General features: G+C 35.7%; 1 protein-coding gene across 2 annotated transcripts in view; it reads left to right on the top strand.

Annotated features, from left to right (window-relative positions):
* The window catches only part of LIN7A (lin-7 homolog A, crumbs cell polarity complex component), a 157,704-nt gene extending 143,093 nt beyond the window's left edge, over positions 1-14,611 (top strand). For both annotated transcript variants that reach the window (XM_025402131.1, XM_025402132.1), the window contains one exon: positions 9,377-14,611. The gene's annotated coding sequence lies outside the window, so the exon portion shown is untranslated. The remainder of the gene's footprint in view (positions 1-9,376) is intronic.
* Positions 14,612-15,982: the final 1,371 nt, after the last annotated feature.

Raw genomic sequence — 15,982 nt, 5'->3', positions numbered from 1 at the left:
TAATTGATTTACCACATTGGTCCATAGTAAAATTGTGCTAGTATTTTGAAACAAATATGTTCCCATTCAGACTTCTAAGGTCTTACTAAAGGCTTCCAATATTATGCTCATTCAATCACCTTTAAAAGTATACAACTTGGCCAGAATTATTTGCTGGGCCATATTACTCAATTCCATTTCTCCGTTCCATCCATCTTCATTAAATTTCCTATGGTTTCACCACCACAGACTAGTTAGTATTTTTAGTAAAAAGCCTTTATTATGCAAACTGTGTTTTTTCTGGCATGAGATATAATAGAGTTCTATTTAAGTGAACATGAAATTTTTGTTTGTGCACTTGCAATACACATAAGCATGGTCCCTTGAGATAAAACTGTAGTGACCATTTCAGGTACAAATAAAATATAACCAAGTCATGTCATTCATGGATTTTTATGGTGACTTCAGTGAAAGAGACCTACATTAGCTCCTAATTACATTTTAATTAATTTGATTTCTAAGGACAAAATGGGATTTGTCACACTTGTTAATTCTTACTGCGGTTGCTTCTGAAAAAAGTTTGAAGCTAATTTGAACTATTAGACTTTAAGCATCTCAGATTTTTAAAAAATTTAACCAGTCAAGCAAAAACCAATTAAAATCAAAATACTTGTCTGATATTATCTTATTGTTTATCAAATGAAATATAATTTCTAATCTGAAATTAGAAACAATGTGTTTTTTTATCTGAGATGGTAAAAGTTATAAAGCATCTAGCAATGATAAATAGTGAATACAAACGGAAAACAGATTTAATTCAAGTACTGTGCAGGGAATTTGTGTCTTATGCTTATTTTTAATTGTAAACTCTCTTAAAGTAAAAATCAATTGTCTTTTCCCCTAACTTCTGTATTTGACAATATTGAACGATATAGATTACATTTTCTAAAATGTAAAAAGTATTATTGTTGTGCAATAATATGCTAGAAATGTAAACAGAGAATATGAATAAGGGTTTTATTAGCGCTATACCCACTTTTTTTGAGAAACAGTTGCATTAGTTCATTTTCACACTGTTCATAAAGACATACCCGAAACCAGGAACAAAAAGAGGCTTAATTGGACTTACAGTTTCACATGGCTGGGGAGGCCTCAGAATCATGGCTGGAGGGGAAACGCACTTTTTTTTTTTTCCTTTTAACGCGGATTCTCGCTCTGTCACCCGGGTTACAGTGCAGTGGTGCAATCTCGGCTCACTGCAACCTCCGCCTCCTGGGTTCAAGCGATTCTCCCACCTCAGCCTCCCAAGTAGCTGGAATTACAGGTGCCTGCCACCACGGCCGGCTAATTTTTGTATTTTTAGTAGAGACGGAGTTTCACCATATTGGTCAGGCTGGTGTCGAACTCCTGACCTCAAGTGATCCACCCACCTTGGCCTCCCAAAGTGCTGGGATTACAAACATGAGCCACCATGTCCAGCCCGAAAGGCACGTCTTACATGGTCATGGCAAGAGAAAAATGAGGGAGAAACACAAGCAGAAACCCCTGATAAACCCATCAGATCTCGCGAGACTTATTCACTTTCACAAGAACAGCACGGAAAAGACCAGCCACCATGATTCAGTCACCTCCCGCTGGGTCCCTTCCACAACGTGGGAATTCTGGGAGATACAATTCAAGTTCAGATTTGGGTAGGGCCACAGTCAAACCATATCAGACTGTTATATTTTACTCAGCTTTAAGCACCTCAGCTTTTTATTTTGACTCCATGTATATCATATTTCACCCACATTCTCAAAAAATAAAAGTAAGAAGAAAGAGGAATATCTCTGGAGATATCAACATTCTGAGGATGTCAAGACCAAAATCTTGTCCCTGACCTCCATGACTGGATCTAGGGTGGAGAATTCATTCCAGTCAAAACCAGCCTGTATCTTATTAAATTTACAAAGTTGCTAGCATTTGCCGGTAGCCTCCCCAAATCTCTTTTTCCCCTACTCTGAAGACCCCCATTTTCTTTATTTTGCCTACCTTTAAAAGCCTTCTCTACCTTCTTCTAGCATTACCACATACATGATCCTGATGATCTAATCCAGGGAATTACTACCAAAACTATCGGCCCAGTCACTGAGAAAACCAAGTTCCAGGGGATGACTCCAATAAAATTGAATGCAAGGAACCCAGAGTTTCCAAGCAGAACACTGGACAGAAATAATCATAAAGCTGACTAACACTTATTAAACAATTAGTGTGTGCCAAGAACTCTTTTAAGTGCTCCATATATATTAAATTACTTAATCTTTTCAATAGCCTTATGAAGATTAGGTACTATGTTTAATCTTGTTTTAAAGTAGCAAACTAATTAGTACAACTACTATGGAGAACAGTTTGGAGGTTCTCACTGCAGATATCTGCACTCCCATGTTTGCTGCAGCTCTGTTCACATTAGCCAAGATTTAGAAGCAACCTAAGTGTCCATCAACAGATGAATGGATAAAGAAAATGTGGTACTTATACACAATGGAGCACTATTCAGCCATAAAAGAGAATGAGATTTATGCCAGGCATGGTGGCTCACACCTGTAATCGCAATACTTTGGAAGGCCAAAGCGGCCGGATCACTTGAGGCTGGGAGTTTGAGACCAGCCTGGCCAACATGGCAAAAACCCATCTCTAGTAAAAATACAAAAAAAAAAAAAAAAAAGTTAGCCGGAGCTGGTGATACACACCTATAATCCCAGCTACTTCGGAGGCTGAGGCACAAGAATAGTTTGAACACAGGAGGTGGTGGTTGCAGTGAGCCAAGTTAATGCCACTGCATTCCAGCCTGGATGGCAGATCAAGACTCTGTCTCAAAAAAAAAAAAAAATCAGTAATTTGCAACAGCATGGAGATCATTACATTAAGTGAAATAAGCCAAGCACAGAAAGACAAACATTACATATTCTCACTTATTTGTGGGAAATAAAAATCAAAGCTATTGAGCCCATGGAACTAGAGGGTAAAAGGATGGTTACCAGAGGCTGGGAAGGATAGTGGAGGAGTGGGCAGGGAGGTGGGGATGATTAACGGGTACAGAAACACAATGAATGCATAAGGCCTAGTATTTGACAGCACAACAGGGTGACTATAGTCAATAACAATTTAGCTGTACACTTAAAAATAACTAAATGAGTATAACTGGATTGTTTGTAACGCAAAGGAAAAATACTTAAGAAAATGCACACCCCAGTTTCCATGATGTGATGATTACACATTGCATGCCTGTATCAAAACATCTCATGTACCCCATAAATATATACATCATGTACCCACAAAAATTAAAAATTAAAAAAATTAAAAATAAAGTAGGAAACTGAAGCATATAGGAGTTTTTTAAATGTGCGTAACATTTCACATCTATTGTAACAAGTAATAGGGCCATGATTCAAACCCAGGAACATGGGCTTTAAAGCCTCTTGCTCTTACTCATATTGCCACACTGCCTCTTTGTTCGGTGGGACTTGCCCTTACTTTTCCTGACCCCACTTCACAGACATATTTGTGAACTGTCTGGGGATTCAGTCTCATGCAGTTATCCAAATCACCCTTATCAATTACCTTTAAAATAGTACCCCATACTTCAAAGTACTTCATCCTCAAAGATGCATTAGCTTTCCATGGCTACCATAAAAACTACCGCAAATATAGTACCTTAAAATAACACAAATTTATTGTCTCCTATAATGCTCTAGAATTCAATGCTCTTACTATCAAAATTCCAACGTCATTTTCCACAGAAGTAGGAAAAAAAATCCCAAAATTTGTATGGAACCACAGAAGACATCAAATAGCCAAATCAACTTTGAGCATAAAGAACCAGACTGAAGCCTTCACACTACCTGACCTTGGGGTCTATTACAAAGCTATGGTAATCAAAACAGCATGCCACTGACATAAAGAGAGACACATAGACCAATGGAACAAGCTAGAGAACCCAGAAATAAATCCACATATTTACCGTCAATTGATTTTTGACAAAGGTACCAAAAACATGTAATGGATAAAGGACAATCTCTTCAATTAGTGGTGTTGGGAAAACTGGATATCCAAAGCAGAAGAGTGAAATTGGACCCTTATCTCACCCCATAACAAAACCAACTTAAAAGGATTGGAAGCTTAACTGTAAGACTTGAAACTATGAAACTACTAGACGAAAATAGAAGAAATGCTCCACAACATTGATATGGGCAAAGATTTCTTGGATACATTCCCAAAATCACAGGCAACAAAAGTAAAAATAGACGAACAGGATTCTGCCCAACTAAATAGCTTCTTCACAGCAAAGGAAACAATTAACAGACTGAAGAAATAACCCATGGATTAGAAGAAAATATTTGCAAACCATACATCCGATAAAGGACTAATATCCAAAATATGTATGAAACTTAAAAAACTCAATAGCAAGAAAACAACCCAATCAAAAATGGGGAAATGACTTAATAGACATTTCTCAAAAGAAGCCTAAGGAATAGCCAACAGATGCATGAAAAATGCTCATTGTCACTAATAATCAGGGAAATGCAATTTAAACCACAGTGAGATCTCACCTCACACCTCTTAGAATGACTATTATCAAAAAAAAGACAAAGCCAGATGTGGTAGCAAGCACCTGTAGTGCCAGCTACATAGGAGGAGGAGGTGAGGCAGGAGGATTGTTTGAGTCCAGGAATTTGAGTCCACCCTGGGCAACACAGTGAGACCCCCATCTCTTAAAAAAAAAAAAAAAAAAAGTAAAATTTTAAATTTTAAAAAAGAAAAAAATATATAACAAGTGTTTGCAAAGGTGTGGAGTAAGAGGAATCCTTATGCAACAGTGGTGGGAATGTAAATTAATACAGACATTTTGGGAAAAAATATAGAGGAGGGTCCTCAAAAACTAAAATTAGAACCACCATATGATCCAACAATCTCACTTCTGGGGATATATCCAAATGAATTGAAATTAGCTTGTTAAAAGGATACCTGCAGTACATGTAGATTGCAGCATTGTTCACACTAGCTAAGATAAAGGAGCTACATAGGTGTCCAGCATCAGTTAAATGGATATACATAACAGAATACTATTCAGCCTCAAAAGGGAGGGAAATCCTGTCATTTGCAACAACATGGATGAACCTGGAAGACATTGTGCTAAGTGAAATAAGCCAGGCACAGAAGAACGAATACCACATTTCTCACCTATAAGTGGAATCTAAAAAAGTTAGACTTCGGGTGCGGTGGCTCACACCTGTAATCCCAGCACTTTGGGAGGCCGAAGCTGATGGATCACAAGGTCAGGGGTTTGAGACCAGCCTGGCCAATATGGTGAAACCCTGTCTCTACTAAAAATACAAAAATTAGCCAGGCGTGGTGGTGCACCTGTAATCCCAGCTACTCAGGAGGCTGAGGCAGAAGAATCGCTTGAACCCGGGAGGTGGAGGTTGCAGTGAGCCGAGATCGCACCACTGCATTCCAGCTTAAGCGACGGAGGGAGACTCTGTCTCAAAAAAAAAAAAAAAAGTTAGACTCATAGAAGTAGAGAGGAGAATGGTGATTATCAGAGGTTTCAGGAGAAGGGTGAACAGGAAAAGAAAGGGGAGAAGTTGACCAAAGGGTATAAAGTTTCAGTTAGACAGGAGGAATAAGCTTTAGTGATCTATTGCACAGAATGATGAGTTAAATAATAATGTCTATTTCAAAATTGTTAAAAGGATAGATTTTAAATATTTCCACCACAAAAAATAAGTGTGTGTGGTGATAAAATGTGTTAATTATTTTATCTGGTTTAATCATTTCACATTGTAAACATATCAAAACATCAATTCAATATATTTGTACATTACAAATGTATTTGTACATCAGAAATTTGTACATCACAAACATGTACAATTATTATTTGCCAATTGAATATCAAATTTTAAAAATATATCTTGTAATTCTGTAGGATAGAAGTCCAACACAGTTTTACTGGGCTTTAGGGGGCTCTGGGGGAAAAATTCATTGCTTCCTGGGCCCTTCCTCCGTCTTCAAAACCAGTAGCGGTGGTGGAGTCCTTCTCACATTGCATTTCTCTGACCTCTGCCTTCATTACAATGCTCTTTTCTGTCCCCCTCTTTCATTTGTGTTGTTGTCTTGGTGCTTGTAAAACTGTTTAATTTATTTCTACTGATTTACATTTGATGTTTATTGTATATGAAAGTGACACTTTTTCATTGCAAAATTTTTAGACAGTAGAGAAGTATAAAGAATAAATTAACCTTTCAGCTATGATCTCACTTCATTTTAGTACATGTTGTTTTTTCTCCAGACATGTAATTTCTATATATGTATGTTTATATGTATGTGTTTATATATATATATGCTTATTTTCACTCATATTTTACATACTAAATTATAGCCTGATTTTTAAAAATTAAACAATATGGTTAACATTAGTAGACTTAGGACTACAATTTAAATATCTGTGTAAAGTCTTACTGTCTAGGTATACAATAATCAATCTCTTATGAATGGACACTAAGGTCATTAACATTTTTATATCTTGTTGGATTTGATTTGCTAACTTTTGTTGAGGATTTTTAAATTTATTTTCATGAGAGATATTGGTGTGTAGTTAGGTTTTTTTTTCCTTCTAGTGTCTTCGTCTGGCTTTGGTATTAATGTAATGCTGGCCATATAGAATGAGTTAGGAAGTATTCCCTCTGCTTCTGTCTGATATGCTGAAAGCAATTATAGACAATTGGTATAACTTATTTCTTAAATTTTGGTAGAATTCTCCAGTGAACCTATCAGGGTATGGTGCTTCCTGCTTTGGAATGTTACTAATTATTGATTCAATTTCTTTTATAAATATAGACTTATTCAAATTGTCCATTTCTTCTTATGTGAGTTTTGGCAGATTGTGTCTTTCAAGGAATTGGTCCATTTTATCTCAGTTATCAAAATGGTGGATATAAAGTTATTCATAGTATTTTGTTTAATATCCTTTTAATGTCCATGGTATTTGTAGTGATGTGACTGCTTTCATTTCTAATATTGGTAATAATTTGTGTCCTCTCTTCCTTTTTGTTAGCATGGCTAGAAGTTTATTGATTTTATCAGTCTTTTTATTTTATTTTTTTTGAGATAGGGGGTCTTGCTATGTTGCCTAGGCTGAACTTAAATTCCTGGACTCACACAATCCTTCCATCTCAGTCTCCTGAGTAGCTGGGACTACATGCATGCACCACAGTGCTTGGTTTTTATTGATCATTTTAAAGAATCAGCTTTTGATTTCATTGATTTTCTCTATTAATTTCCTATTTTCAATTTCATTGATTTCTTCCACATTAATTTTTATTAATGAAAAATTAATCTGCATTAATTTTTATTATTTGTTTTCTTCTGCTTACTTTAGATTTAATTTGCCCTTTTTCTAGTTTCCTAGGGAAGAGGTATAGATGATTCATTTTTTTGTTCCCACAACTTATCAAAACATTTTTATTTTTTATTTTTACTTGGTTCAAAATATTCTTTAAATTTCTCTTGTGATTTTTTTCCTTTGACACATCCCTCTTCCACTTTTAATTGCATTGGGTTGAACTAAATAATCCAAGATAATTTTCCTATTTTAACATAGGCTGATTAGCAACCTTAATTTCATTTACAACCTTAATTTCCCTTTGTCATGTAATCTAACATATTTATAGGTTCTGGAGATTAGGATGTGGACTTAACATTTAGTGGATGAGGAGGCACTATTCTTCTACCACAATGGCTCTTTTAAGAGTTAGTAAGACAATTTGATCAACCAGATTCACACTAATATGGAAAAGAAGCTTTTGTTAAAAATAAATTGTTAATCAGTTAAATTATAAATCATGACTGAGGGCAATATTAACATTTGTTGCAGCTGGTTCTTCCCAACAGGTATGTCAGTGGCCTACATGTTGAATGCCCAGTGCTTTCTCTCAGGCTGACTCCTGCCCTGGATAGGTGAAAAGATCCAAGACTTACCCAAACTCACCTGTTCTGAGTCCCATTCCTTCAGGACATGTAGTTATATTATCATATCATTCATTAAGAACTCAGCCTCTAGGCCAGGCACGGTGGCTCACACCTGTAATCCCAGCACTTTGGGAGGCCAAGGCGGACAGATCACCTGAAGTCGGGAGTTTGAGACCAGACTGGCTCACATGGGGAAACCCCATCTCTACTACAAATACAAAAATTAGCTGGGGTTGGTGGCACACGCCTATAGTCCCAGCTACTCAGGAGGCTGAGGCAGGAGAATCGCTTGAGCCCAGGAAGCAAAGATTTACTTCATCTCAAAAAAAAAAAAGAACTCAGTCTAGATCTCTGGTCACTGTATAGCTAAATGACCTTTAGGAAGTTATTCAATCTAAGATTTCAGTAAAATGGTCTGTTGTGGAGATTAAATATGAAAAAAAAGTGAAACTCTTAAAAAATGTGTGACACTTAGTGAGCACTCCATAAATTTTCATTAGTCATAGGAGTAGTAGTCGGAGTGGTGATGTTGTAATAGTTAAAATGTTAACGCTCATGTGTTGTTATGTAATATCTCAGTGACTCCTGAGGAAACACAATGGCTTTATGCACGGTGTTCAAACCACTCAGTAGACCCCAGGGGAGGTTGGGCACATCTCTCTAAAGCACGGCAGCTGGAGAGTGTTGACGTAAAGTAAACAGAACAATTTTGTTAAAATCTGTTTTCAATATGGTGCTTGGCATTCACTGAAATAAAAATATCTGCAGCTTAGAGAACAAAGATGTAAAAATCACTGTTCTTTCTGAAAGAAATGACCCTCTAATCGTGGAAGAGTGGCAGATATGGGGGGAAGTGTCTGGCAAGACTGCTCCCCAAAATCTGACCATAGAGGCAATTGCCTATTCTGTTCCACGTGGTGTCAGGCTGACCTCATGAAGAGAGACAGATTTAATGTCTGCGTCAGAGAAGGAATATTGGTGCTTCCAGCCCAGCAGAGGGAGGTTTTGCTGGCTTCCACCTCAACAAAAGCACTACAAAAAGCCCTAAGAGTCATAACAGAAATGTTGGTTATTCTTTGCCTTCATGAGGAAAAATAGAATCATCTGGAAATGGAAGAGAGAAATGTTTTACATTTGAAATGTTTCCAAACTGGTGTTCTTTATTTCATTTTAGGGAACAACTGTGGCTTTTCCATCTTCATTTGATAATTACTTCCTCTGCAAACATCAAACGAATTTTTTCATATGTGGAAGATGGTGCATGAATGATAGCACCCAAAATAATCCTTGCTGTTCTCACATAGCATATGCTCTTTTGATATTTTTAGCATATTGTAGTTGACAAATGAATACTAATCACTGATTTCTCTTCACTCTTTTTCCCTTTCAGGCCCTTGAGGGAAAGCTACTTGATCAAACATCCGATAGTCACAAATTTGAAATCGTGCTTCAGAATCCCAGCACATAGTAAAAGACAACACAGATAATTATACCTGTCAAGAAGCTGTGAACACATGGTGTATAAATTCTTTACCAAGGCAACTCGACACCTTCTTTCTCTGGCCTTGAACCGCCACTGCTCACGTGGGCTTTACATACATTGACCTTCCATTCACGGCAGTGGGAATTTTCAGTGTGCAGAGGGAGAGGTTTTCTAGTCTGCAAACTGAAACAGTGTAAGAAGAATAAAGTCTGTGACTTTTAAATAAATCACCAGGGCCAAGATTGAGTGAATCTTGGGTCCATAGCTTTTCCAGATATTAGCAAACCCCTCATTAGGCTATAATTCAAACTGCATCAGTTCAAAGGGTGTTGCCACGTAACAGAAACCTACACATTGCCCCTTACCCTGACCTGCTCCACAATCCATAGTGCTGAGTTGTCTGAATTGGAATTCCAGTTAATTGCAAGTTCAACCTCTGTTTTCCTCTTGAAAATCGCAAGGTATCATAGTATATTTATATTTTCTTCAGGTTCTAGAAGCAGTCGGATTTTTATTTTGTTTCCATGAATTTTATTATGCATTAATAGAATGGACCAATTTTAGCTCAACTTTCAGTTTGTTAGAAGCAAGGGTAGGAACTCTAGCACTGTAGTTTTTGATCTAATTATTGCTTGTATCTATTATTATTAATTCCAACAGAATATAATGTATATTTATTCTACAAAATATATATTATCAGAGTGCATTCGTTACAACTTAGGTTCTTTTCTTACCAAGTGTTAAGAATCTAGTAAGAGAATACTAGCAAAGGACCTAGCCCCGTGAACAGATTCTCATATGTTATATACATAACCCCACTCTCAATATTTTTTGTTGAGTTTTATACCTTTTGATTGATAAACATTGAAGAAATCTAAACTCTACTGACACTGATGTGCTGTCATGGAAGCCTATTTCATATTTTAAAACTTAGCAAAACTAAATTATATGTGCGTATATATTCAAATATTTATGTCACACAAAGTTTAGGTCAATTTCCCCAAATACAAACTGGATATTTTTGGCACTCTAACATAAACAAATATTATTTCTCTTATAATTGGGCAGATGGAAACCAGTGATATCAATATTGTGAATGGCAGATGCTGCTTCCTCTATAGAGAAAAAAAAAATAAAACCACCTACTTTGTTAATATATTCCCATAGGTAAATAGACAATGAGATACCATCTTTCAGAAAATATCATTCACTAGAAAATAATCTGTTAGAACTACCTTTACAGGTCATAATTTTTGGTTTATGGTAAATCTAGGCACCTAAGTCTGATCTTTATGAAATAAATAGGAAGCAATAATTATTTGGGCATTTGAATACCTTAAGCACAGAAATGTATCTGAGAAAAGGATAATTGCTTAGTTGAAGTATTCAAAATAGATCAGGAAACCAGAGGCAAATATTTGAATATTCCTTATTCTCAAATACAGAAATTGATTCCCCAAGATACAATACAACTGGACACTTCAGATAATCCCCCAAAATAGAAATGTATGAAGCTCAGTTTAGACTGTCTTCTTGCAAATAAAACAAAACCAATCAAAACTACCCAGCACATTTTATTATGCCCTGTTGGGTGATAGTATTGTCAATACCAGGTTTTCCCTGCTCTTCACAATGCATCCCTCACCAGAGGAAAAACAGCAAGGAAACTAGGACGTTTGCTAATTTCAACAATGCCCCGCTGTGGTAACAGATTCCCATCCTTGAATACATATCATTTTTTACTAGAGACAACGGGGGTGGTGGGGTGGGGTCAGTGAGGACCCTGAATGTTATGTAAAATAGATTTACAAAATAGACAAGCATGATAAAAGGGAATGAATGGAGACGATGTATTATTCAGTTTGAAAGAGATAGTTCACATTTTTATAAGAAAAATTTAATAAAACATATATTTTAGTTATCATTTAACAAAGATATATTAAAGCTATTCAGGCAATGCCACAGGATTCTCATAAAGGGAAATCATTGAACCCTTGCCATGAGAAAATGGTCATTTCAACACATTTCAATACATTGTATAAATTTGGAGCTTAAGGTGAGTGAGTATGTTTTCACTTAGTCATAAGTGTTTGTTCAATATTAAAGTTATCATATGGTTTCACATCAATACAAATATTGTCACAGTGTTACAGAAACAACTATCAAGTGGTAAGATAGCTTACATTTGTGTTTTCTAGAAGCCTTTGTATTTACGCTTCATTTGCTTAATGCTAAGTGTTGATAAAGGTATGCCAGATTGTTTGTCAAAGTAAAGAGGCAATCCATCACACCTAGGACTTCTAAGGACGGATTATACTTCAGAGTGGTCTCATATACAAATGACCATTTTCCTTCAGTAAAATCTTATTGGTTGAAATGTAAACCTTTTCCTAAAGCTTTAATCAGAAGTAGCGATCACTAAGACTTAAGCCACTTGTGGTTCTCCTAAGTTTCACTGAAACCAGAAGAAGAGGGAAAAAATTACCACAACTTGTGTTATACTAATTATCTTCATTATTAATGATCATATTAGAGCCACTGACATGTCCCAGATTATATTAAACTAAAAACCTGCATTGCTCTGACATGAAGCTCAATTCAATGTAATAAACAAATTAGGTATTAAAAGTCAAAAATAAAAAAAAAACTGCTACGATATCACCAGAAATCCTGGTGAAATTTAATTTTTTCCCTTTTTTAGGTCAGTGGTCAGTGGGATAGATTTTTTTAAACTTTTTCCTGCTATGATTTTGAAGACAAATACATGGAGTATAGTTCAGTAAAAGAGAGCTTTCAAGCCTTTTCACTGGAGCATTTGCATTTTGATTCTGTTGTCATTTGAAACAGAACATCTGCAGGGAGATAATGAGCTTAAGTTACAATTGACTTTGGAAAGAATAACAGACTTGTGTTTCCTCAATCATGTAGTCAATAGGGAATTCTCCAGTTATGTGAACAATCACAATCTTTTAAGACAATACGTAGATCTAAATGCAAAATCTAGCATGCATAGGCTTTTTAAGGATTTTAGGCTGTCTCCAAAGAACTTGGCTCGAGATGGATTACACAATTTACAAATGCAGTTTTCAACTGTGACATCAAACTGATCTTATCTCATTTCCTGTTACTCAACTGTGCCTGTAGGACTCCAAGAGGTGAAATATTTTGTCTACATTATTTTAAACATCTATAGATATGTGTGGATGTGTGAATAATGCCAGAATTTCTCATCTTTTAGCTAGTTTGTTTTTATCATACAGACACAGCCTGTTCATAAGACCAGCTTTAGACAACATAGAACTCAATGCTCTGAAGATTCAGGGAGGCCAACACGGAAAAGATCTTCCAAAATACGGGGTGACCTGACCCATCTCATCCCTCTCTAGCTGGAAACCTCTATAGAGAAAGGGCTGTGACTGCCTTGACCTCTGTCTGGCACAACGTAGGTACTCAGTATTTGTTGGATGAATAAATGACTGAATTAATGAATAGACAAAAAAATGGATTTTACCTTCTGAAAATCTCACAGATTTTACCAGCTTATATTATACTGATTGTCACTATGATTTCTAAATTTCATGGTTGGAACCATAACTGAGTCTTTATAAAAACTTTTTAGATGTATGAATTTGGAATTTCATTAATTAAAGACTTCAAAGATTTGAGGACATTTGAACAATGGATAAGGAACAATGTTTGGGGATACAGAGTTTTTACAATGAGTTGAACCCAACCTTTCTAGTTCTTTATATAAGCTTTCTGAATTTTCTGGCAGGAATGATTCAAACATAAAGCCCCATTTTTAAATTTTATAAAAGATGTTGTCATTTTTATATAAAAAGATCATTACGCATATTATCCCTTTGATATTTATTAACAACCGTTCTCTAAGAAATTCATAATAATTGGAGACACCATCCCTAAATCTCTTCCTACTTTCAAAAGATCACTTATCCTTTCATATTTGATTCCTAGAATATACTAAGCTGAAATTTAATCACACACTTATTCAGATGTTTCCATGTGTTTATTCATTTAACAAGTATGTATTGTGTACCTAGTGCATGCTAGGTTCTGGAAATGCAACAGCAAACAAAACAGACACAATCCCTTGTGGAGTTTACTGTGAGAAACTCTCCCACATTTACCCTAGCAATAACTAGAGAGTTTACTGTCCACTGGGTCCTCTTCACACCTGATAGAGAAAATAAAATTCCTCACCCCATGGAAATCATGAAGTACTCCCTGCACGGATTTATGTGAGCTTGCTTTTATAAAAACACTGCTCAAAAATGCTGCTTAGTTTATCTATAAACCACAGTTATACCCCAGTGAGGTAGGTAAGTAATTTATTCATAACTAACATTTATGCAGCTCTATTTTCTAGCTACTGTGCTGAGTGCTTTTATGGACTATCTCATTAAATCCCTTCAACAACTCTATTCAGTAGGTTCCATTTTATAGATAAAAAAACTGAAGCACAGATATATTATGTGACTTGTCCAAGGCCACACAGCTAGCAGGTGGAACCGGGATTTGAACCCATGCAGTCTGACACAAGAGCTCATGTGTCTAATCATTATCTGTGGTTTGGGGGGACACCATTACACTGAAATGAATGAGTCACTAAGTGAGTCACTGTATATAAAATACTTGGAAATTGTAAAGTAATATACAAAAGATATTAACGAAGTATTATTCATGGTAAACAAATCACATCAGTAGCAAATAACAGGGTGAGAACTCAATCTTATGTTATAGTTCTTAAGAAGAGTATGTGAAGCCAGGAACATGGTTAAAGGTATAGATCAGAAAATTTCTGACATGTGATAAATATTTCAGTGACTTTTCAGATTTATTTCTTGTTAGCCACTGTGTCTATTTGGTGCTACAAAAACTGAAAGAAACAAAATCCCTGATATAAGGGCTTATAACAAATACACAGTTTGGAGATGAACTAAGGATATTTTACATTTATGGGGGAGGATTGGACAATAGTATCATTTTCTCACCACTTGCATGTACATCATGTCTTTCCAATTGTTTTCATTATTTTTCTGAAAAAGCTGCAAAATTGTGCAGTGGTTCAACCTGACCAAAGTGGTATTATGCTGCTGGGAAGTAAAAGTATTAGACACCAAACTGGAAGTATTGTTTTCATTATCAAATGACTTTAAGTTCTTTTAAAGCATGGATGTAAAAGAATTTTTACATACTGAAGACACCTGAATATTGGGATGCTAAATTTTCTTGGGTTTCTCCATTCCTGACCACACAGTGGTATCATTCTATTGAGGGCTTAGATTCTGTAAAGGAAAAGACAATTTTTTTTTTTTTTTTTTTTTTTTTGCTTTCTAGTCTCAAACTCAATATAGAACACTTCTGTGACCAAATGTAAAGGTTTCCCCACCCACCCCCACCCCAACAATTTTCCAAGCAGGTACTAACTGGATATCCTATAATTCAATTCAATTCTGAAACTATTTACTTGAAGATGGTGAAGATTCCACAGATTGAGGGCTCAGTCTCACAACACTTAGCTTACTTAAGATGCCAATTGCAAGTAGTAGGTTGTCACCTGTCCTTTGACTGGCTGGAGACTGAGGTTCCCACAAGCCCTTCCTTGGGTTCAGCTGGGACAGCTCAGAAAACTGAGGAAAACACCTATTTAGTTTATTGGCTTATTATAAAAGATATCATAAAGGGAATTTTTACCCCATTCAAATGATATGGTCATATAGTTACCAGGAACCTATATTCAGGAATGCTTATTAGTGTCCTTTCCATCCTTTAATGAACCTCCTTGAAGACGCAAGATTCTAGGATTTTGCTTGCTTGTGAAGTTTTCAGAAACTGCATCAGAATTAAGCAATTAACTGTGGAAATGACTTAAGATAGGCATAAGGACACAATCCACAAGGAAATTTGGTTATTTCTGTAGTCTACAATAATTTAACATATTAACCGTAGTTATGAGTGATAGTCTATACCCAGACATATCAGAATTTTAAGAATGCCATACAATTTTGGAACATATATTAATAACATATTTATGAAATACAACTCAAAGAAGGTTAAACATCATTTCTTATTTGATAAGGCTTCCCATGTAATTTAACACATCAAATAATTCTATTTCTCTCGCCTTTGGATGCTGCAGGGACCTTCTCTAGCATCCTAACTTTAGGGGTCAAAAAAAAAAGACTTAATTATGAAGATGAAATTTGATTTTAGGAAACCTGTCAAATATGTGTTTTAAAACACTTAACCAAAATAGAATCACAGGTCACTGTAAAATAATGATCATTCATGTAGCCGAAATAGTAATTTAAAGATTTTCAAAAAAGCAAAAACTTTTATACTTTGAAAGAAGACCCGGTTTTCCAGACAATCAAAATACCTGAGAGATACAGCATGAGATGGAATATGTCTCTCTCTCTCATCACTGTTTCTTATTTTTTGCTTTTTACTCAAAAGGTGAACAAAAACATTTTACTGACATGTTAACACTAC

Source organism: Theropithecus gelada, chromosome 11, assembly GCF_003255815.1.
Source record: "Theropithecus gelada isolate Dixy chromosome 11, Tgel_1.0, whole genome shotgun sequence".
NCBI lineage: Eukaryota > Metazoa > Chordata > Mammalia > Primates > Cercopithecidae > Theropithecus > Theropithecus gelada.
This window is presented reverse-complemented; position numbering and strand designations above follow the sequence as displayed.